Genomic DNA, 25,124 nt, shown 5'->3' with positions numbered 1-25,124 from the left:
ATCTTGAAAAAGAAGAGCTGAAGGAATCATGCTCTGTGACTTCAGACTACTACAAAGCTACAATAATCAAAACAGTATGGTACTGGCACAAAAACAGACACAGAGATCAATGGAACAGAATAGAGAGCAATGGCTCATTGCAGTGGCTTCTCTTGTTGCGGAGCAGGGGCTCTAGGCATGCAGGCTTCAGTAGTTGTGGCACGCAGGCTCAGTAGTTGTGGCACAGGGGCTTAGTTGCTCCGCAGCATGTGGGATCTTCCCGGACCAGGGCTTGAACCCGTGTCCCCTGCATAGGCAGGCGGATTCTCAACCACTGAACCACCAGGGAAGGCCCACAAGTGATTTTTTATGTGCTCGTATCCAGCAATCTTGCCAAATTCATTGGTCAGTTCAAATAATTAGACTGTAGGTTCCCCTGGACTTTCTATGCAGCCTATCATATAAATTGTGAGCAACGGCAGTTTCACTTCTTCCTTAGCAACCTATACACCTTTCATTTGTTTATTTTTTAGTTTTTTTAACTTACTGTACTCATAGGATCTCTAGTATATTATAAAATAGATAATAGTAATAATGGGTATTTTACCTTTCCTGATTTGTAATGAAATGCTTCTTACTGTTCATGACCTCATATAATGTTATTGGAAAGGGTCTGCAATTTGATCTAATGCTTCTTAGATTAGATTTTGAGACGATCGTGTGTTTTTTCTTTTATAAAATGTTAATGTGGAAAATTAGAACAATAGATATTTATCAAAATTATACATGAACACGGTTTAAAGAGTCAAGCTGCTCTATGACACACCATTTGCATGCCCACTAGCAAGGCATGGGAGCTCCAGTTACTCTACACCTTCACCACACTTGGTGTTATTATCGGTATATTTCATTTCAGCCATTCCATTGGATGTGAAGTGGTAGCTCATCACTTATATAATTATGAGCTCTGTAGTAAAACTAACAAAAAATCAACTAGTGTAGGGTGAGCCACACCAAGATGTTTGTAAATTGGTAGATAAATCAACTTGCATAACGGTAGCTCAATCCAAAGTCAACATCATAACACAGGTTCCAAAACTGTGAAGGATTGTTCCAAGGGCATGGTGAATCCATTATCTGTAAACTGTAATAATTTGTGAATCTACTGTTTGTAAACTAAATTAATAAAATTATAGCTTTATGTGGGTTCTAGGATTTTTTTTTCTTTAAAAAAGGGTTTCTTGTGGTGGCTAAGACACAGGCGGGGCTCTGACAAGTATTCTATGTGACCTTGGGTAAAACCTGAAACCTGAGCCTCAGTCTTCACATGTGTAAAATGGGGCAGTAGTAGGAGCCACAAAATAGGTTCATTTTGAGAATGAAATAAGATAATCCATGCCAAGAGTTCAGTCCAGTGTCTATCTTGGCACATATGCTCATTAAAAGTTTAGTTGTGGTTACTTGTCAAAAAATTTGGATATTAGTTGCTTCACTAATAGAGGAGAAGTAAAGCAGTCATGCAAGTACCTAGCAGATACATATAAAACCTGGACAAAATGGAAAACAAAATGTAAAACATCTGAAAGCATCCCAAAGTGGACCAAAATCAGAGGAAAGTTTAGGCTCAAGAAACTGCAAGTAGAAAGGGTAAAAACTGCATGGACTGTGCTTCTTGACCCCAGGAAGCTGCCAACTCCCATGGCCAAGGCTGAGGAAAAATCATAAAGTTAAAGAAAGCTGTTACATATTGGACGGTGTTGGACCCTGTCTAACGTAACAGTGTTATAAGTGGTGGTCTTTAGATGTATAGAAAAGGGAAGAGGAAAAGAAAACTTGTTCATCTAGAATCACCCAAGGACTCCATACCTGGCAGGCACTATAAGGAATTAGTGAAGAGTGTTGCATGGTTGGGCAGCGACCATTCATTCATTCATGTGTTCACTCACCTCCTTGTTCATTTACTCAACAAATTTTTATCAAGCATCTATGATTTTATTACTAAATATTAGCACTATAAAGATGAATTTCTGGGTTTCCACTATTTACACTCCAGACACAGGCTTGACCAACTTCAGAGATGATTTTAAAGCTCTGCCTCAAAATCCTGCACCCAGTCCTGGCTTCCATCTGCCTCAAATCATCACCTGCAACAGAGAGAGAATGGCAGCACCTGCGTTTACCTTGAATTTCTACCCACTTCCATGGACCTGACAGAGGGGGGCTACATCCATGATGATCAACATTGGCTGCTGTTAGATCCACCTGGGAGCGCTAAGAACTCTAAGACCCCCACTGTTCCTGGATCAATCACATCCCAATCTCTGAGGGTGACCCTGGCATCAGAATTTGTAAATCTTCCTAGGTGATTCTGGGTACAGCCAGAATGGAGACTGAACTCCAGGCTGGTTTAGAGTTGCATGAGAACAAAAGAGAATGGCTAGACAATCATCCAGGGAGCAGGGAGGTAGGGAGTGGTGTTGCTTCTGATGGTGAGACAGGGTGGGCTAGAGGCAGGAGGAGGGCTTTATGGTCATCTCCCATGCCTGCTCTGCACTAGTTGGGGTTTATACCTACGGGGAAGTGCTGTGGGCTGAATTGTGCCCCTCCCCCAAATTCATAGGCTGAAGTCCTAACCTCCATACCTCGGAATGGAGGGTCTTTAGAGAGATGATAAGGGTGAGCCCTTATCCAATACGACTGTTGTGCTTATAAGAAGAGGAGATTGGGACATAGGCATGTATCAAGGGAAGAGCATCTAGAGATACAGTGGGAAGGCAGCCATCTGACAGCCAAGGAGAGAGGCCTCAGAGAAAACCAACCCTCCTGACACCTTGATCTAGCCTCTAGAACTTCTAGCCTCTAGAATTGTGTGAAAACCAATTTCTGTTGTTTAAGCCACGCAGTCTTTGGTATTTGTTATGGCGGCCCTAGAAAACTAATACAGGAAGCACAGGCACCATATTGATGATTATTGCCTTATTATTGCTATTATTGGTTGTCTTATTATTGCTAATATTGTTAATTAAAACATATTTGTGGTAAAAAAAAAAATTCTAACAGTGGAAAATGGTATAGAATGAACACTTTAATTTCTCTTTTCTTCCCTGAACCTTCTGGAATCACTCCCCTGAACCTTCTGTAATCACTCCCCTGAGGTAAGTACTGTTAACAGAGTTGTTTTTTGTTGTTGTTGTTTTTAAATTTATTTATTTATTTATTTTTGGCTGTGTTGGGTCTTCGTTTCTGTGCAAGGGCTTTCTCCAGTTGCGGCGAGCGGGGGCCACTCTTCATCACGGTGCGTGGGCCTCTCACTGTCGCGGCCTCTCTTGTTGGGGAGCACAGGCTCCGGACGCGCAGGCTCAGTAGTTGTGGCTCACGGGCCCAGTTGCTCCGCGGCACGTGAGATCCTCCCAGACCAGGGCTCAAACCCATGTCCCCTGCATTGGCAGGCAGACCCTCAGCCACTGCGCCACCCGGGAAGCCCCAACAGAGTTTTATATTAAATAATATCACGTGAGAGTATCAAGATGTATTTACTGACTATGCAGTGAGCACTGATTCCCACTATGTGCAAGACCCTGTGCTGTTGGCATACAAAGGAGGATGTGGTGCTATTCGGAACCCCAATGCTGACGGGATGGTGGTACCTGGCTTCTGGGCCCCCCAACAGAACGGGGGATATAGGGAAGTCAATGCCGGGGGCCACATGGGGATGAGCACAGTTGTTACTCGGTGGAGCCGAAAGAAATCACAACCAAAGGGCAAGAACCGACAGGAATTAAAATTTGTGCTTAGACCTAGAGGAAAGACACCCAGCCACAGATGTGGGACAAGAGGGGCAGGCCATGCATGGAGGACAAGGTAGGAAGTGAGGGGGCACAGAGGTCTCCAGCAGGACATCAAGTCGGCAGGAGCTGCAGGACAGAGGCTCTTCAGGTCTAGGCTGTGGGCTGTGAGCGCGGTGGGGGGCAGGGGTGGCTGAGTGGCCCCAGGGAGCCAACAGGCTTCAGGTCTCGGGGCCTTACGTGACAAATATGCACACGCTTGAGGAACCCGGCAGAGACTGTACTGAAAAATTACAGCCATGGGAGGTCACGCCCAGATGCCATGGAACACAGAGAAGGAATCAGGGAAGGGAAGTCAGGGAGGGTGATGTGCAAGAGTGAGGTGTGAACTGGGTCTTGAAGAAGAGGCATTTACCAGATGAGGGTGTGGAAGGACATTATAGGAAAAGGAAGCACAGTGCAGAGCCATGATGTCCTGAGGGAACGGCATGTCTGCGGAACAGAGAGCAGTATGACGCAGCAGGCTTGTATTGTTTATGGGTACAGAGGGTCTGAAAAGGTACCCAGAGTCAGGCTGGACAGCACGCATTAGAAGCAAGTTTGGACCATATCCTGAAGAATTTTGATGGGGGAGAGATGTGCGGAATCTGGGTTGCAGACATTGATCTACCTGGTCCTCCTAAGGGCAGTGAGGCAACAGGCCTGCGTCTGGGGGGAACACGCCAGCACTGGGGAAATGCATTTTATCGTCAGCCTCCCTTGTCACCTTCTCCACAGCTGCAGGAACTTTCCTTAGCTCTCCTGTCTCTTTCATTTCTGCAGGTTTTTTTCTCCAAGCAGGTCACTGCCTGTGACAGAGGTAGGCCTGCCTTGCTGCTATGGGCCCCTGAGGAATGCCCTGGCACTGACTGCCCACAGCGGGTCGCCGTGATGCCTCAAAGACATGGAACAGCTGCAGCCTGGGCTGCGACCGTCAGCTCCTCCGAAGTGTACGTGGAGAGAAGTACGTGTGTCCTTCTGCCCCAATCCAACAGCTGCCCTCACACACCGAGCACTGAAGAATCTTGCCGGTTGAGGACATGTGTGTGCAGGTCTCCAAGATGTTCTTCAGGTTGGAACCGAGGCCCTCCTTTCTCTCCAGGATTCTGTGAAAGGCCCTTTCACTTAGCATTCCCAGCAGGTAAGACAGACCCTCTCCAGGGTTATCTCTGGTTGAGGATCAAACATCTGCTCACCACTGTCTCAGCAGAATACAACGCTTCTACTGAAGCAAAATTGACACAGTGGCACAAAACAGATAAGCGTGCGTTGGGCTGTGAGAGGCATGGTTATCTGGAGTACTGTTCCTTACCCAAGAAAGAAGTATTTATCTGAGGAGTACTGTAACCATGTCCTTTGAGATAACAAAATTTTCTAGGGAACCCTTCGTATCAGCAGCGATTCTCCATCCCCCCCCCCCCAAAAAAAATGGTACATATTTCTTTGCCGTATATGGCTAAGACGAAGCGTACGAGTGTAGGCAGAGAGGAGGATTTGCAAGAGGTTGTCCTCTGTGTGTTCTGGTCCGCGAGCTGAGCACAGAAAAAGGGCGAGCCATGAGAGATGTCGGCGGGAACTGCCTCACAATGGGAGGCAGAGATGAGGTCTGGCTTGAGGGCCCTGAAAAACTACCCCTCTGTTCCCTCCTCCCAAAAGGGAGTTCCCTGGTGCTACTGCCTTCAATTCCCTCATTAATGGCTCTTGTGGGCTAATGCAGCAGGTTTCACTCTGGGCTGCATGCAGCTCTAGGGGTTCCAGGACAAGCAAGGCCAGGAGAGGTGGTGTTGTACCCTTTCCCTCACCTTTAAATAGCGGCGCTCCTAATTCCTCTATGTTACATATCAGGCTTCCCTTTGAGATTCCATTAAAAAAAAATCTTTTTTCTCCTTCTTAGTAAGTAGGATGGTTAATTTTATGTGTCAACTTGGCTGGACCACAGTACCCAGATATTTGGTAAAACGCCAGTCTAGATGTCACTATGAAGGTGTTTTTTAGATGAGATTAACATTTAAATCAGCAGACTTTGAGTAAAGCAGATGACCCTCCCCAGTGTGGGTGGGCCCCATCCAATCAGCTGAAGGCCTTAAGAGAAGAAGACTGAGGTCCGGGATTCTGTCTCAAGTTGTGACATGAACTCTTCCCTGAGCCTTCAGCCTGCCAGCCTGCTCTGCAGATCTTGGCCTCGCCCGCCTCCGCAACCTCGTGTACCAACTTCCTTACATAAGTCTCTATTTCTTCACACCCGATTTGTTCTGTTTCTCTGGGGAACCCTAACTAATATAGTAGATCTGTTCAATTTAGCGGTATGGGTGAAACAATTTGGGAACTATTTTAGATGTAATACAGAATTGAGCAAAAGAATAAACGTGTTGGTCTTGTTGGGTTCTCGCTGTGCAAGAAGGGCCGTACAAAAATGGAATGGGGCAAGGCCAGAAAGAATGCTCTGGGGATGGGTGGGAACGGGAGGTACTGTGCTAATTCAGGACTTCTGAAATACATATACGAGTATGTATATACACCTGTAGATGCCTATGTATGGGTGTTAACGTGTGTGCATGTGTAGGCATGAGTGCATCTACGTGCTTATATGTCTTTAGTTCTCCCTGATGAAAATCTCAAGAAGCAAATACACCCCAGCAGCAGCAATGAGCACACTTAGTGCCCAGATAGTGGTCTCTCATATTCCCCACAAAAACTGACCAGGACTACACAGAAAAATTGTTGATTCTAAGGCTAGGGCAGGGTGGGTACAAGATGAGTCTGGAACATATTGTTAAGCCAGAAAGAAAAGAAGTGCACACAAAAAATAATGCAGCATGTTACAAGGACTTGGGAGGCAGCTCAAAGGCTTCCCACAGGCCAAATCAGGTACAACTGGAGCACCAGGACATTAAGCACAATAATAAACTCTTGAAAAAGCAATCCATATCACTGTTTTAAAAGACAGTGGCGCAGTGGTTAAGAATCTGCCTACCAATGCAGGGGACACGGGTTTGAGCCCTGGCCCGGGAAGATCCCACATGCCGCGGAGCAACTAAGCCCATGCGCCACAACTACTGAGCCTGTGCTCTAGAGCCCGTGAGCCACAACTACTGAGCCCGCGTGCCGCAACTACTGAAGCCCACGCGCCTAGAGCCCATGCTCCACAACAAGAGAAGCCACCGCAATGAGAAGCCTGTGCACCACAACAAAGAGTAGCCCCCACTCACCGCAACTAGAGAAAGCCCGCACGCAGCAACAAAGACCCAACACAGCCAAAAATAAATGAATAAAATAAATACATAAACAAATACATAAATTAAAAAAAAGACATATGCATAAATAGAGGAGAAGGTTATTCTGCTTATAGTAGAATGCTAAGGGCCAAACAGCCAATGTGCAGGGAGTGCTGGAGAGGGAAAATCATCATTTTGCAGCTACAGAGTAGAGAATAGGTCAGCAAGAAACACCGATGGATGCTAAATCCAGGGGGAGATTTTGAAGAGGAACAGGATACATGCCTTAAAGTGTCTCCTCGCAGACTGCTTATGAGTTCAAGGGAGAAAATAAAAGCTAATAATTATTTAGCAGAGATCAGAATTACCTTCACCAGTGCATAGTGTGTGTCTCCTGACGCACCACCCTGTGAAGGACACAACTTCGCCTGTGCGGCATTATGGCCAGCAACACATAACCCCAGTAGAATCATCAGACAGACAAAAAATCAGGACTGTTCTGTTTTCTACAAGAAAGGTACATGTATGGGAGGGGGGACTCTATTTTTCAAAATGTCAATGTCACAAAAGACAATGAAAGGCTGTGGAAGTGTTTCAGATTAAAGGAGACCAAAAGAGCGTGACAACTAAACGCAGTACCCAACTCTGCACTGAATCCTGTGCTGGAAGAGAATGAAGTGCTGAAAAGAACATTATTACATCAACTGACAAAATCAGGATACGGCTGCCAGATTAGATGAAGGTATTCCATCAATGTAAATTTATGAAGTTGATAACTGTACTATGGTTATGTAAGAGAATATTCTATTCTGAGGTAATACACACTGAAGTATTTAAAGGGAAAATACCATATGCAATTTACCTTCAACGGGTTCAGAAAAAAGAATTCTGTATTCACACACATATGTGTGTGTGTCTCTATATACACACAGATGCATGGATGGATGGATGGATAGATAGATAGATGATAGAGACAGATAGAGGGAGGGAGGGAAACAGGGAGGGATAGAGAGAGAGAGAAAGAACAAAGTTCCTTGGGGAAAGAGAGAGCTCTGGGGGAAGAGAGACATTTGTTCCCTGTGCCTGTGGCGCATATTAAGGCTGGATGAACTAGTCCTCTGGCCTGAAGAAATGACCAAGAATATACGAGGTGAATTTGGGGCACTGGTTAGAATCAGATTTAGACTCAAGTGAACACACCTAAGGCACTAGCTCCCTTTCAGTGTCCAGGTGCTATGGTACATTATAAACTCTAGCTTAATCACTGTGCCAGTCAACTTTCCAGCAGGAAACAGATGGCAGGCTGAAACTAGATCATCCAGGACAGTTTAATAAAGGATATTTACCAAAGTGGGGGACAGAATTAGAGAAACCAACAAGGGAAGGTGCAGCTCCCCATGAAAAGCAGCAGTGAGGAGCCAGTGCTGTCAGAATAAATGAAGGGAGAGAGCAGTTCCCTGAACTCGAAGCCCAGAGAAAAGCTGTGTGGAGACCTGGTCTGGCCACTCGACAGGAGCTGTGGTCTCTGGTAGAGGGATGCACCTGACTCTGCAGCCAACCCTCAGCAACCCAGCAGGGAGGGAGCTATAGGGAACAAACACCCTGACTGTACTTTCCTTGCACCCTCTGGTCTCCTGCCAGGGTCTCCCATTGGCTGAATCCCCCTGGCAGCCGGGAGGGAAGAGAGCCTACACACGTCAATCTCCCAGGGCTATACTGGGTGATTGTAGGGTGGAGGAGGGTAGAGAGTGAATCTTACAGGGGAGATGGATTTAGCAGTGATTTGGGGCTGCAATGAATGTTTAACTTTGTAGAAGCACAGAGAGCTGACATTCAACATCACCAAGCAAAAGAGTTCTGATTGTATGGAGAAGATTCTTGGAACTGGAGTGGTTAAAGAGTTTGATAGGAAAGTTGAAAAAAAAAAAGTGCTGTTTTCCTGATTTTTGGAAATAGGATTTTTTCAGTCCTTACTTTCTCTCAAAAAGTAATTTTCTAAATTGTCAACCATGGCCAGTAGGAAGATAAACATAGGAGAATTCATTAACAACGTAGCAGTTACATTCAATCTGGATGGAGAAATTCTCCCATTGATTTTTCCTGGAAGTAGAATACCTATTGGATTTGACAAAGTGCTAAGTTTCTGGAATGCTCCACCAAAGTGTGGCCCAGCATAGGTGGTATATTCAGTGGGGGTCTCTGCAGAGGGCAGGAGGACAAGGCAGGATGTTAACAGCATGGGTTGTTCCCAAAGGAGATTCAAGGGGCAAGATGAAACTAACGACTGAAAGATGAATCATAAAATGAGAAGCTGGGAGGTCTGGAGGAAGAGCAGGGGGTGTGGCATATGACAAAACCTGGCCAGTGATTTGGGACAGGGTTGTGAGAGGCCAGTGCTGAAGTGTCGTTAGCTGTTTGTTTTGGAGGCAGGACTCACTGTGGAGAAGAGAAGAGGACAGACCTCACTGCAGGACGACTAAGACCAAGCTGACTCTTCCCAGCCCATCACATCCTCTTTTGGGAGACACCAAACCCAGCCACGATTTCCCAATACACAAAACTACACTGAGTCCTGTCTTTCCAGCCCCACGTCCCACCACTCCCTAATTCCTTTCTCCATGCTCCAGTCACAAGGATTTCCCTGAATATATCGTGTTGTTTCACACTACTGTCTTTGAGCATTACATTAGACTTCAGGTTAAACTGCTGTAACAAAGAGAGAAAAAAATAGAGGACACTAAATTAAGTTTTTCTCCCTATGAATGGCAGCGCTGCTCCCATTTAAGGAACCAGGTTCCTAACATCCTGTTATATCATCATCTCCTGGGGTACTGCCATCATCCACAGAGTTGAAGTGGGCTTTACCTTCATGTCTGGCAAAGAGAGAGTCCAGGAAAAGTAACTTTCTCTCTAAAGAGATGGCTCAGAAGTTACACACGTAACTTTTGCTCACTCTCTATTGACCTGAACCTAGTTACATAGTTATTTCTAGCTGCAAGGGAGTCTGGAAAGTATACCCTCTACCTGGTGGCCCTGTGCTCTACCCAAACATATCACATTCTTTCATGGAAGGGGGACTAAATGGAGGATGTCACCAGAACTTGGGCGACAGGTCAAAGGGGACCCACTGGCCCCCAAATTGCATACAGTTGGAGCACTAAAATATTAAGGACAATAATAAACTATTTTAAAATGGGAATGCATCAGACCATATCAATGATTTGAAAAGGTACATAAATAAATAGGGGAGACGGGAGGGTTCTTGTTAATGGTACCCATCTGCCACCAGTCTGCCATCTTCTCAGGAATGGACTTTGCTCACCTTGATCACATCCCTGAACCTCCCTTTCTGCCCTTTTTTGACTTAGTTAAAATTAAACTTTCCCTACTCCCCAACCCCAGCATTTTGTTATCTCCTCTCTGTTATAATCATCTGTGTACAACTTAGACTGTGAGCTGAAGAAATCAGCAATAAATTACCAAAATCACTCCCAAAATAGAACAATTTTTATAAAGTCTATAAAACTCAGTTATTGCAGTCTTCACTTGGTCACCCTTCATAACAGTATTGTTGTTGAAGGAAAATGGTTTCCAATCCTGATCATACTCTTTCATATACTCTCAAAGTGAAATATCTTCTGTGACCAGGAAACGGTCTCTCAGGCACTGACTATACTATTCCTCTTAGTTGTTGTCTCTTGCAGCAAGTTGTGTCCCCCTCTCCACGGTCCTACAATAGGACCTGCTCAACTTTACAGACCAGACATTACTGTAATCATAAGCTGCTCTCATCCGTATCAAAATAAAACTTATGCATTGACCAAAATCTAACTGCTCATTTGTGAAAAGTTTGTGCTGCAGAGAGCTGAGGTCTTTTGATGAAAGAGCACGGAAGTAGGCACTCACTGAGTATTAACTGAATGAATGATTCATTCATTGAACAAATGAACAAATAAGTGAAAGAACAAAGGTGGTCAATATTTGATCCAAAAGCTAGTTATAAAAAACTTTAATTTGAAAAGATACATGCACCCCAATGTTCACAGCAGCACTATTTACAATAGCCAAGACATGGAAGCAACCTAAGTGTCTATCAACAGAGGAATGAATAAAGAAGATGTGGTATATATATATATATATATATATATATATATACACATATACATACATACACACACACACATATACACACAATGGAATATTACTCAGCCATAAAGAAGAATGAAATAATACCATTTGCAGCAACATGGATGGACCTAGAGATTATCATACTATGTGAAGTAAGCCAGACAGAGGAAAACATATATCATATGATATCACTTACATGTGGAATCTAAAAAAAAAAACATGATACAAATGAACTTATTTACAAAACAGAAACAGACTCACAGACATAGAAAACAAAGTTATGGTTACCAAAGGGGAAAGGTGGGGAGGGCAGATAAATTAGGAATTTGGGATTAACAGGTACACACTACTATTTATAAAATAAACAAGGACCTACTTTATAACACAGGGAACTATATTCAATATCTTGTAATAACCTATGATGGAAAAGAATGTGAAAAAGAATATATATATATATATATATATATATATACTTATAACTGAATCACTTTGCTGTACACCTGAAACTAACACAACATTGTAAATAAACTACACTTTAATTTTAGAAAAAGTTAGTTACAAAGAGTCTGGTTCTTTCAGTTGTCTTCTTTTTTTTTTTTTTTTTTTTGCGGTACGCGGGCCTCTCACTGTTGTGGCCTCTCCCGTTGCGGAGCGCAGGCTCCGGACGCGCAGGCTCAGCGGCCATGGCTCACGGGCCCAGCCGCTCCGCGGCATGTGGGATCTTCCCGGACTGGGGCACGAACCCGTGTCCCCTGTATCGGCAGGCGGACTCTCAACCACTGCGCCACCAGGGAAGCCCCTTTCAGTTGTCTTAATCATCAAATGGCATTTGCAGGTCACGTGAAAGCAATTGTATTGCCTAGAATCTGATCTTGATGAAGGGTGGTACCAAGTTTCATGATTTCTAGAAGTCTTGGAAATTAAAAGGAATAAATTCTGTTGGACTGCTGGTGTAGAGGGTGGTCTAGGTAGAATCTGCTTTTTCAGGCTTGCAGGACAGTCCTGCTATGGCTTTCCCCCAACCCTTTTGATACAGTTCTTATTTAAGATGGAGCAATGACAGCAGAACACACAGTCCTCCTGTCACTTCAGAACCCACCCAGGGCTCCTGCATGTAGTGGGAGACCCTGGTAGCCATCAGAATTATAGGCTGACAGCTCTATCCAAAACAGGCTTGCTTGAGCCTGAAGGTTTAGGACGACAAGATAAGTAAGAAAAATGATCTAACATCAAGGATTTATATTTAAAGACAAAACAACCCACCAGCTACATCTTGGGATCAATAAACATTCAGCCCTGTCTCCATTAATATCCAACAGACTCCATGAAAAGCATCGGTTCCGGTAATGACATAGCTCAGGCGCTGTAAGACCCCAAATCATCCTACATCCAACCATGTTCAGAGTCCTATACTTCCCAAACATTGGAATATGAGCTTATAGAGTCTAAATCAAAATTTCACTTTTACTCTATCCCCTGAGTTTCCTGAGTTCATTTTATTAATGAAACCTGTTTCTTCCCAAACGAAATAGGGTCTGGAACCTGCCAACGTCCTAAACCCCTAAAATCTAGAGAAATTCCAAGCTACTTGGTACAGTCCCTTATCAAACCAGATGTTTGGTGTGTTTTCTCCTAAGAATAACAAGAAACATCCTAAAACAGGAGTTTAAGTTTTTTACGACCACCCTAAAAACTAATCACAACCTTTGAATAACTACAAAAGTATCAACTGAATTATAAGAATTTATGTCACACTTTTAACAGGGGGAGAAAATGCCTTTGCAGACTAATACTGGGGAGACTGTCACATAAATAGAAGCACAATAAAGTTTAATGAAAGTGAAGGGAAAGGTTGTTGACAAGAAGGCCAAATATTCTTGTACAGGCAGACCTCGAAGACATTGCAGCTTCAGTTCCAGACCAGCACGATAAAGCAAATATTGCAATAAAGTGAGTCACACAAATTTTGGGGCTTCCCAGTGCATACAAAAGTTATGTTTACACTATACTTCAGTCTATTAAGTGTGCAACAGCATACATCTAAAACAACAATGTATATGCCTTAATTTAAAAATACTTCATTGCTAAAAAAATGTCAATCATCGGAATATTCAGTGAGTTGTAGTAGTAACATCAAAGATCACTGATCACAGATCACCATAACAAATATAATAATAATTTAAAAGTTTGAAATGTTGCCAAAATGTGACAGAGACACGAAGTGAGCAAACGCTACTGGAGAAATGGCACCAATAGACTTACTCGATATACAGTTGCCATAAACCTTCAGTTTGTAAAAAACACAATATCTGCGAAGCACAGTAAAACAAAGCACAATAAAATGAGGTCCGCCTGTAATGAGATTTCCAAACAGATAAAATACTATGTCCTATTACAGGATACTATAGCTGATGTCTGACGTAGGGCCCAAATGGGATTCAAACACATCTAATGTAACTGTTGAGTAGTAGGCAGTCCTTAGAGTTAATAATTTACATAAGAAGACCGAGAGTCTGTCATACAGAGTGAAGTAAGTCAGAAAGAGAAAAACAAATACCATATGCTAACACATATATATGGAATCTAAAAAAAAAAAGGTTCTGAAGAACCTAGGGACAGGACAGGAATAAAGACGCAGACGTAGAGAATGGACTTGAAGACACAGGGAGGGAGGAAGGGTAAGCTGGGATGAAGTGAGACAGTGGCACTGACATATACACACTACCAAATGTAAAACAGATAGCTAGTGGGAAGCAGCCGCATAGCACAGGGAGACCAGCTTGGTGCTTTGTGACCACCTAAAGGGGTGGGATAGGGAGGGTGGGAGGATATGCAAGAGGGAGGAGATATGGGGATATATGTATATATACAGCTGATTCATTTTGTTATAAAGCAGAAACGAACACACCACTGTAAAGCAATTATACTCTGATAAAGATGTTAAAAAAATTGACATAAGAAGAACTGTCTGTGGCTGAAGGAGTGAAGAGGGGCTGGGGCACACGTGCCTGGGAGTGCATGATGTCAGTGCCCCAAACAGCTGGTCAGACGTGAGACTCAGAAGACACCATTTAGTGAAATGGACATACTACAAGGAGAAAGCAAAGTGTATGTGAAACATGCTGGGCTGCAAACCTGGCCTCTAATCTATCTCTGCCTCGGTGTCATTTCTCCAGGATTCCTTTTCCTCACGTGCCATGTATTTGGCTTGGGCTAGATGATGTCTGTGGATCTTCCAGTTACAGTGTTCTCCGACTCTAAGGAGAACCGTGACCAAAAAGTTAATAAAATAAAATAAGATGGTATGGTATAGCAAGTATCAAAGTCAGTAAAGAAATGGCAGGCAGAAAGGCATGGAAAAGAAATGGCTAGGAATGTCTCCTTTATCAAATGGAAGAAGGATCTGAAATCCACTTCTTTGGACACAGACAGAGGGCAGCAATAGCAGCGGAGTCATAGATTTCTGTCGTGTCTACAAATCCCAACAAATTCTTGTTTCCATGGGAATGAGGAAACAAGGCTGCTTCCTAACAGATTGGTGGTTTTAAAATCCCATCTCTTCTGAAACTTTCCTTCCATCTGTTTCTGCTGTGCTGCACTCTGCTTTGGTAGCATGAAAATGGAAAGACAAGTTGCACCTGAAAGAAAAAGAAATTGTCCCCTCCTACTCTTCCAGTACATTCTATTCAAAAGATGGGCAATGGGGAAAAATGAAACCAAATAAAATGATACTGAAAATTCTGAATGTTATTTTTTTATACTCCATATGAGTTCACAAATCTGTTATAATTGTCAATCAAATCCTTAACATTTTTATCTCCTTTCAATCTCTTCTCACTCCCTATATTTTAGTACTATTTTGTGAATTCTCCTACCATGCTCTTGCCCTTGAGATTTTCTCAATACCCTTTTACCTACAAAAAAAGAAATATATAGCACAGTGATGAAAGGAATGGTATGGACAGACAATGAGGGAAAAAGATGGTCCAAAAATACCCCAGCAATACTAAAGTCTTATCTGCAGTTGTCTCTTGCTAATGACAGTCGGGTGGAAATGGAAGGTGGTAGAGAGAAAGCAAAACACACTTTCTTCACCCTTTGCTCAGCTACTATGTGTGTCACTTATTATGAGACCCAATTCTTTCAAGGAAAATACAGAGTGGAGAGTCTGCTCTCTGCCATTCCTAGATTATTTTGCTCTAAGATGACTGACATGCCCTAAAAGTAAGTAGATGTGGAAGAAGATGATTAGTGTAACTTACTGGTGAATTATTTGAAGAATTAAATGAAGATAATAGCACTAATTAAGGGTAATGTTGTATATTGATTGCACTAATGAGCCAATCCTTCATGCCTTCTTATATCCATGCTCTTGGTAGTGCCCTATACACACTGACTTTCTGTCACATAACTTGCTTTGGTCAGTTGGGTTGTAGCAATGTTGATTCAAGTAAGGGCTTTGAAAAAATCCTCTCATGTTTCCACCTCCTCTCTTGTTCTCTGTCATCATCATGAGAACTAGTCTGCTGGTGGATGAAACTCATGTGGTAAACCCAACCATGGTCTATCATGATAGCTGAGGCCATCATAGATTAGATGACAGGCAGATGATCCCCATACATGTGAGTGAGCCCAGATGAGCCCAGCCCTGATCAAAAGAGATACCAGACAACCCATAGACTTGTGAGAAACAACTATTGTTTTAAGCCACGATAGGTGTGTAGGGTGATTTGTTACACAGCAATAGCTAACTGATACAGATAACAATAATAATTTTTTGAGTATTCACAATATGCCAGGGACTCTTTCATGCTTCTTTCAAAAATCATTTGATCCTTATAACAAACATAATAGTATTATTACAAGCTCAATTTTTTAGTTCAGCATATTGAGTCTGAAATATAAATCTTCAAAATAATTTTTCACATAACTTTAAGCATCACAGATATCCTGTGCCACAGATAAGGAAGATACTATTTTCTCCACTGAGATCTGTGAGACAAACGGACACATTAAAAGTGAGCACTGTGTTCACTCCTGCTTTCTGCCTAGAGATACTTTCCAAACCAAACTGCAAAACGATGAAGACCAAGAGAAGAGACGTGACATTGCTGAGCTTAGGAGGCAGAGATGAGAGTGCAGGGCTGCCAATGTGGCTGGACTCTGCCAGGCAAGGTACCAAAGAGGAGAGAGCTGCCCAAAAGGGCGTCCATGGAAGTCTACATGGGCATTCACCTAGGTTCTTAATTGTACATGGGCAGTGAGAGACATCTTGAGGCCCAGCAGAGAGTGGGCTTAAGAGCTGAACAGGGTTACCAGGGGTTGTATAGTCCTGGAAGACATTGGAGTTCTGTTTCAGCCAGAATGAAGACACCCACACTAGCACCTTGGGCATTTCAATGAGACCCCAGAAAGGTCACACTTCCTAGTGACCATGCACTAGGAAAAGGGTCACACCTTAGGAATAAGAAAAATATCAAAATAGATCCTAACAAAGCCTAAAATCAAGCTTGAAAGGATTTAGAAACAATCTTCCAGTAAATCACCTACCTACCAGAACAAAACTCCATCCTTTCAACAAGAAATCGTAATTTAAACTCCCTACAGAATAACATTCACAATGTTCAGCATACAATATAAAAATTTTAGACACGCACAAAAGCAAGAAAATATGATCCAGAATCAAAAGAAAGGAATCTCAAGAAGACCCAGATGTTGGACTTATCAGAGGAGTATTTTAAAACTATTATTAATATATTTAAGAATAAGTGAAGAGATATACATAATAAGTAAATAGATGGGAGTCTCAGCAGAGAATTGCAACTACAAAAAAGGTAACAAATGAAAATTCCAGAACTTAAAAATAAAACATCTGAAATGAAAATTCAAAGGATGTGTTTGACAGAAGATGTTACAGAAGAAAAGGCCAATAACCTTGAAGACAAATCAATAGAAATTGTCCCAACTGAATAACAGAGAGGAAGAAAATTTTAAATAATGAAGAACAACTCAGACACATCAGGTAGTCCAACATACATGTGATTCAAGTCTCAAATGAAGAGGAGAAAGGATACAGTAGAAAATATTAGAAGAACTAATGGCCAAACATTTCCCACATTTTGTAAAAAATACCAACCTACAGATCAAAGAAGCTCAGAAGACCATTAGTTGAATAAATACAAAAAAAAACACACACACACACACACACACATTTAAGCACACTATAGTTAAACTGGTTGAAAATTAAAGATAAAATCTTCAAGTCAGCTAGAAAAAATTCTTAAATGATGTTACAGAGGAACTATAAGAATGATATCTGACTTCTCATCAAAAACAATGGAGGCCAAAATACAACAGAATGACATCTTTAAGAAAAGGGAATCCTTGTACACTGTTGGTGGGAATGTAACTTGGTGCAGCCACTGTAGAAAACAGTATGGAAATTCCCCAAAAAGCTAAAAATATAATAGAACTACCATATGATCCTGCAATTCCACTCCTGGGTATACATCCAAAGAAAACTAAACACTAATTTGAAAAGATACATGCACCCCAATGTTCACAGAGGCATTATTTACAGCCAAGAAATGGAATCAACCTAAGTGTCCATCAACAGATGAATGGATGTGGTATATACACACACACACACAATAGAATATTACTCATCCATAAAAAAGAACGAAATTTTGCCATTTGCAACAACATGGATGGACTTGGAGAGTATTATGCTAAGTGAAATAAGTCAGACAGAGAAAGACAAATACTGTATGATATTGCTTATATGTGGACTCTAAAAAATACAACAAACTAATGAGTATAATGAAAAAGAAACAGACTCAGAGATATAGAGAACAAACTAGTAGTTACAAGTGGGGAGAGGGAAAGGGGGGCAAATAGGAGTAGGGGATTAAGAGACACAAACTACTATGTATAAAATAAATAAGCTACAAGGATATATTGTACAGCACAGGAATATAGCCAATATTATAACTATAAATGGAGTGCAATCTTTACACATGGTGAATCACTATGTTATACACCTAAAACTTATAAAATATTGTACATCAACTATACCTCAATAAAAAAATTTTTAAGGGGACGGGGGTGGGCAAAATGGGTGAAAGCAGTCGAAAGGTATAAACTTCCACAAATAAGATTAAATAAGTCCTGGAGATGTAATATACAACCTGATGACTATATACAACATGATGACTATAGTTAACAACATTATATTTTATATTTGAAAGTTGCTAAGACAGTAGATCTTAAAAGTTCTCATCACAAGAGAAAAAATTTGTAACTATTGATATATGTGGTGATGGATATTAGCTAAACTTATTGTGGTGATCATTTCACAATATGTACATATACCAAATCATTACGTTGTACACCTGAAACTAATATAATTTTATATGTCAGGTATATCTCAATTAAAAAAACATATTTTGATGTATGAAGCACATCAAAAAAGAAGTGAGAAGATATTTCAAATATTAGAAAATGAAAGTCAAAACGAAAAAGACATCTTTAGTGCTAAAAGGGGAAAAAAACCAATCTTGAAATATATACACAGTTAAAATACACTCCAAAAATGAAGGGGAAATACACATTGTCAAGTAATATGAAAACTAAAAGAAGTCATCACCAGCAAACCTCTACAAGAAATGCTAGACAGAGGGAATTCTTCAGGCTGAACAGAAATGATAACAGATGAAAACTCAGATCTGCAGGAAGTAATGAGGAGCACCAGAAATGTAAATATGTTGGTATACATGAAAGGCTATCATTTTCCCTTTTATTAATTATGTTAAAAGATAAATGACTCTTCAAAAAGATTATTTTTACCATTTACAATTTGTGGAGATATAAAATATTGTATATGACAACAATAACACAAAGTACAAGGGTATAAACATTTCAGAAGCCTCAATTTCTGGTGTCTAACATTTACTTTAATTAAATGCCTCTTTTTTTTTTTTTTTTTTTTTCCATACGCAGGCCTCTAACTGTTGTGGCCTCTCCCGTTGCGGAGCACAGGCTCCGGACGCGCAGGCTCAGCGGCCATGGCCCACTGGCCCAGCCGCTCCGCGGCATGCGGGATCCTCCCGGACCCGGGCACGAACCCGCGTCCCCTGCATCGGCAGGCAGACTCTCAACCACTGCGCCACCAGGCAAGCCCTAAATTCCTTCTTATCATGCCTAAAGTTTGCTACTTGCTAACTCAGTAGCCAACCAGAGGAACAACAGAAATAGGAAACATGGTCTTTGACATCAAGGATCATACAAGGAGTTGAGAAAGCAAAATATACAACAGTGAAATACCTTAGCAATAATTACAAAGCAGTGACTGGAAGATACAAGAACAGACAAAATGCCTAAGTTTTCCTAGGGTTCCTGACACAAAGGAGTGATAGAACTCACTCCTAGCCCATCTGGAGAAGTTTTGTGAAATAGGAGGGGGAAACCACGTTTCTCCTCATCGTTGGACAAGGATGTGTAAGCTTGAATTTCAGCCCCACCAGCCCTCAGTGGGCAATGAAACTGCACAGGCTCTGATCTCAGCAGATACAGAAATAATTAGGAAAGACTTCCAGGGTCCTGAGCTCTGCTTCATGAATATGGACTGTCCTCATCTCCAAAGGAAAGAAAATAACTTCCACATTAATTTTCAGAAAGAGCTTCAAAGGATCTCAAGCCTGGTATATTTTTGGAAGTTCACATCCAGCTTGATTAAACTTTGCTCTGTCTTTCTGTTTCTAACAATCTTATGGAAATGTCTTACATTTCATCTTTAAACTTCTTTGTTTTAGGAGAAATTGTGAAGACAAGTGTTCAAATGACAGAGAAAATATAAAAGTTTGTACTTGTTAATTTGTATTGAATTTAAGTAGCCCAAAGAATATTTTACTAAGCAGTGACTCTCAGGAATGATCTTTTTTTAAAAAATAATATTTATTTATTTTATTTTTTAACTGCATCAGGTCTTAGTTGCGGCATGCAGGCTCTTCATCGTGGCGCACGGGCTTCTCTCTAGTTGTGGCACGTGGGCTCCAGAGCACGTGGGCTTGGGCTCTGTAGTTTTGGTGCATGGGCTCTGTAGTTGTGGCATGCAGACTCCAGAGCACATGGGCTCTGTAGTTGTGGCGTAGGGGCTCCAGGGTACGTGGGCTCTGTAGTTTGCAGCACGCAGTCCCTCTAGTTGAAGTGTGCAGGCTCAGTAGTTGTGGTGCTCGGGCTTAGTTGCCCCGCAGCATGTGGGATCTTATTTTCCTGACTGGGGATTGAACCCGAGTCCCCTGCATTGGAAGGCAGATTCTTAACCACTGGACCACCAGGGAAGTCCCAGGAGTGATCTTTAAAGGAGTCTTTTTCCCACCTTTCCTATTGAACACACTCATGTATGCATATACACATAGTCCATCTGTGCTAGTACAAATATTAAAATTTGGCAGTATGATTTTTCTCATAGTAAGTCATCGATTGCCAAATTGGGAGTTAACAGCTCCTGCCATTTAAATTATCATTAGTTTTTTTTTAAAGAGTGTAGAAATTTTAATTTTTAAACTATGGGGAAATGATATTGTTTGCTATCTTAAAGAAAGTAAATAAAAATTGTAAATCATTATTCTTTTTTTTTTAATCTTTGTTTTTGGCCTCACTGGGTGGCTTGCGGGATCTTAGTTCCTAGACCAGAGATTGAACCTGGGCCCACAGCTGTGAAAGTGCCAAGTCCTAACCACTGGGCTGCCAGGGAATTCCCTGTAAATCTTTATTCTAATTGTGCCCTCAAAATTCACAAGTTTGTTAATTATAAAATTGTTTATGTACACTATAGTGTTGTGTTTCAAAGACATAAAAAAGAAAACTTTCAAATTCACAGTCCAGTCACTTAGAAATAAACAATGCTAATGTTTTTGCTTTCCTTCTGGTCTATCTTTTCTGCATGAAGAGGCATGCCCAGACAATATCATGAAAAGTTATTTTTAATAAATTTTAGATTATATTGAATTAAAAGTTCTGAATCCTTTCTTTCAGTTAACCTATTATTAAAGATCTTTCAAACACCTTATTTTAGATATCTACCATAATTATTTGTCAGTCATTGTGGTAGCCAGCCTCCAAGATGACCCCCAATGATTATGGCCTCCTGGTATTCATGACCTTGTGTGGTACTGCCCCACACTGAATAGAGGTGACCTGTGTAATCAACTCAGAAGTAATAGTTTGACTTCCAAAACTCTGTCATAAAAAATATTGCAGGGCTTCCCTGGTGCCGCAGTGGTTGAGAGTCCGCCTGCCGATGCAGGGGACACGGGTTCGTGCCCCGGTCCGGGAGGATCCCACATACCACGGAGAGGCTGGGCCCGTGATCCATGGCCGCTGAGCCTGCACGTCCGGAGCCTGTGCTCCGCAGCAGGAGAGGCCACAACAGTGAGAAGCCCACGTACCGCAAAAAATATATATATATATTGCAGTTTTCATCCTTTTTGGTTTACTCAGTATAGGAGAAGCAGGCTGACGTGTCATGAGGAGTCCAGCATCCCTGTAGAGAGGTCCAGGTGGTGAGGAATTGAGGTCTCCCACCAATAACCATCACCAATTTGCCAGGTATTTGAGTTCATCACCATGGAAGTAGATCCTCCCACTCAGGTTCTCAGATGACTGCAGCCCTAGCTGACACCTTGACCGCAACCTCATGAGAGACTCTGAGACAGAATCACCAAGCTAATCTGCTCCTGGGTTCCTGACCCATAGAACTGTGTGAGTTAATAGGTATTTATTGTTTTAAATATTTAAATGTTGGAATGACTTGTTGCACATAGATAAATAATAATGATTTGGGGACCGGAAGTGGGGCACTACTATAACAAAAACCTAAAATGTGGAGGTGACTTTGTGACAGGGAAGACTGAGAAGTAAAAGCATAAGGTACATGGAAGAAACTTGGCAGAAGCCTGGTGACCTTCAAGGATGCTATTGGTAAGGACTTGGAGAAAAATCTGGAAAATATTATTGGGAACTAGAAGATAAGAGATCCTTGTTAGGGACTTCCCTGGTGGCACAGTGGTTAAGACTCCGTGCTTCCATTGCAGGGGCACAGGTTCAATCCCTAGTCAGGGAACTAAGATCACGTGTGCTGCGCGACACAGCCAAGAAAAAAAATTTAAAAAATGGATCCTTGTTAGATACGATAGAAAATTAAACAACACTGTCACATGCAAAAATATGGGGGGAAAAAAGAAAATATGTTTAATGAACTAAGTGATCTAGCTAAGGAGATTTCCAGGCAGAGTGCTGAAAGTGCTGCTTGGTTTCTTCTTTTAGCAAAATGTGAGAGGAGAGATAAGCTGAAGGAAGAACTATTGAATTGAATAAAAAGGAGTCAAGACTCTCTGCTTCTGAAATTTTCCAGATGACAGAAGATGCTAAAATTGTAAAATAGCTTCCAGGCAAAGATAAATCCGGGGCTCTTCCAAGAAAACATGGTCTAAAGATGAAGTTGAGGTTGTGACTGTAAAATCCCATTTAATGATTAAGGAAAATCTAAGGGAGTGCTTCAGAGAATTCTAAGGCTTCTGAGAAGCTTACAGGCAATGTTCCTCAGCAGTTTCAACAAAAGCCCAAGGTAGAAAAGGGCTCGTCTTGAAGAGATTTATGGTGTGGTTTTTGTCTAATGGAATAAACGCTACCTACTACCCTATTGCAGATGACCTACAAAGTTGTTTTTTTTTTTTTTAATTAATATTGGCAGAAACATTATCAGGTTGGACTGAATGGACAGAAACCATACAAAGTGAAAAGAGACCTTCAGACTCCCAAACTTTGAGAGGCAGGAAGCAGGCTGAGACTATCTCTTAGCTGCAAATCACAGGTTACCTTTAATGGAACAGGAAGGAAGAAGCAGAGGGTGGAACCAAGGGCTCAGAGGGCAGAACCAGGAGCCATGGAGAATCATTCCCAGGAAAGAGTAGACCTGAGTCCTAATTAAGGAACTTTCAATATTTGCCTGGGTGAATGTTAGAATTTCTGTGAAGCAGTACCCTCTGCGTGCCTCCTGTTCTCCCCGTTTTGAATGGGAATATCTACAGCAGTACTGTAAGGCTGTCCCACCAGTATATATCAGGTGTGGGAGGGGGGCGGATAACTTGTCTCTGTAATTCATGGATCTTCAGGGCGACAGGAAGTCCATTTGAACTGTACCTGGAACCACATACTGAAGAAACTGTACCCAAAGAGCTTCATCCGCCCCTGGACCTGATTTAGCTGGTGAGGCTCTGGACTTGGAACTGATGCTGCAACAGAATGAAACTTTTGAGGAACTTGTGAAAGGGTGATTGCATTTTGCAAGAGTAAAGGATACGAATCATTGGAGGGCAGAGCACAGACTCTGACTGTGGTAACCACCCTCTCCAATGATCCCCAGTAATTCTTGCCTCCTGGTTTTCATGTCCCTATTGAGGTCCCTAACCCACTGAATAGAACCGATCTGTGAAATGCAACAGTATATTAGAAAATAACAGAGTGTGACGTCCAAAAAGAAACATTGCAGTTTCTACTTTGCTCTCTCTTGGATCACTCGCTGGAGGAGAAGCCAGCTGCCATGTCACGAGAGAACAACTCCAGTCCTATGCAGAGGTCCACGTGGGGAGGGACTGAGACCTCCAGCCAACAACCAGCACTGCCTCAGCAAGCATGTGTGTGAGCCACCTGTGAAGCAGAACCTCCAGCCCCAGTCAAGCTTTCAGATGACCACAGCCCTGGCCAACAACTTGACTGAAACCTCATGATATGTCTTGGGGCAGAACCATCCAGCTAAGATGTTCCTGGGTTCCTTCTCCACAGAAATTGTGTGAGATAATAAATATTTATTGTTTTAAGCCACTAAGTTTTGGGGTAATTTGTTATTACTAGTAGATAAATAATTCAGTCTTATCTTATCATGCGGATATACCATAATTCAGTGTTGAACATTTAGATTTCTTCTAATTTTTCATCATTAAAGAACAATGCTACTATGAAAAACCTGATAAATAGTAAATTGTCTGAATCTCTAAGTGTGACTCTAGACTAAATCCTTGGAAGTGAAATTACTAGATATGAACAATGTAGGTTTACAGCTGCATTATACAAGAGTATTTGTTTTACTGCAGCCTCTAGTTATGCTTTTAAAAACCACAGGACAAGGATATCCATTATCAGTATTATTATTTAACACTGTACTGGAATAAACACACATAGGAAAGAAAATGAAATTAAAAGCATAAAAGTTAGAGACGAAAAACTTAAACCTCCACTATTTTCATTTGATATGATGAGTATTTGGAAAACACAAGAGAAACTATTGAAAACCTATTATAAATGATAAGAGAACCCAATAAGGTAACAAGAGACCAAAGAACTTCATCGCTACCCTAGATGCATTCAAGACGCTTCGAACAGAGGTCTGACCAATTGTGTTTATTGGCAGAGGCAGGAGGAAAAAGAGCTGCCTCTTGACTGTATCCTACTGAATTCATCTCATTCAACAAACAAGTTACACAAATACATACAATAATGTCAGCTGTATAACACTTGAGTATCACATGTACACCTCTCAAATGTGCACACGGTGCACTTATAATCCCTAATTATCGGGAGGGGGAATTGTTGCTGATTTTGAAACTACAACTAGCAAGAGGGAAATAAGGGAGCACATGGTGACTGAAGAGGTTCAACCTGAATTACCTCATTCCTTACCTCAATCCCTGAAGTTTCTCCTACTCCATCAATCTTCTCTGAGACTGACAGACCAGGTCTTCGGCATTTAGCATCTCGCTTCCTGAGTCACGGCTTAGTCACTCTCCCACTCCTGGCAAGCTCCTCCCTGTGAGAGTTTCTGTTAAGCTCCTATCCTGAAGGGTATGTTCAAGCCCAGAAGCCTAACCAGACTGATGCTGCTAGCTGTCAACTCGCCCTGGCTACAGGCCTCAGGAACAGG

Source organism: Stenella coeruleoalba, assembly GCF_951394435.1.
Source record: "Stenella coeruleoalba genome assembly, chromosome: 4".
Lineage (NCBI taxonomy): Eukaryota > Metazoa > Chordata > Mammalia > Artiodactyla > Delphinidae > Stenella > Stenella coeruleoalba.
Note: the sequence above shows the minus strand (reverse complement) of the source record.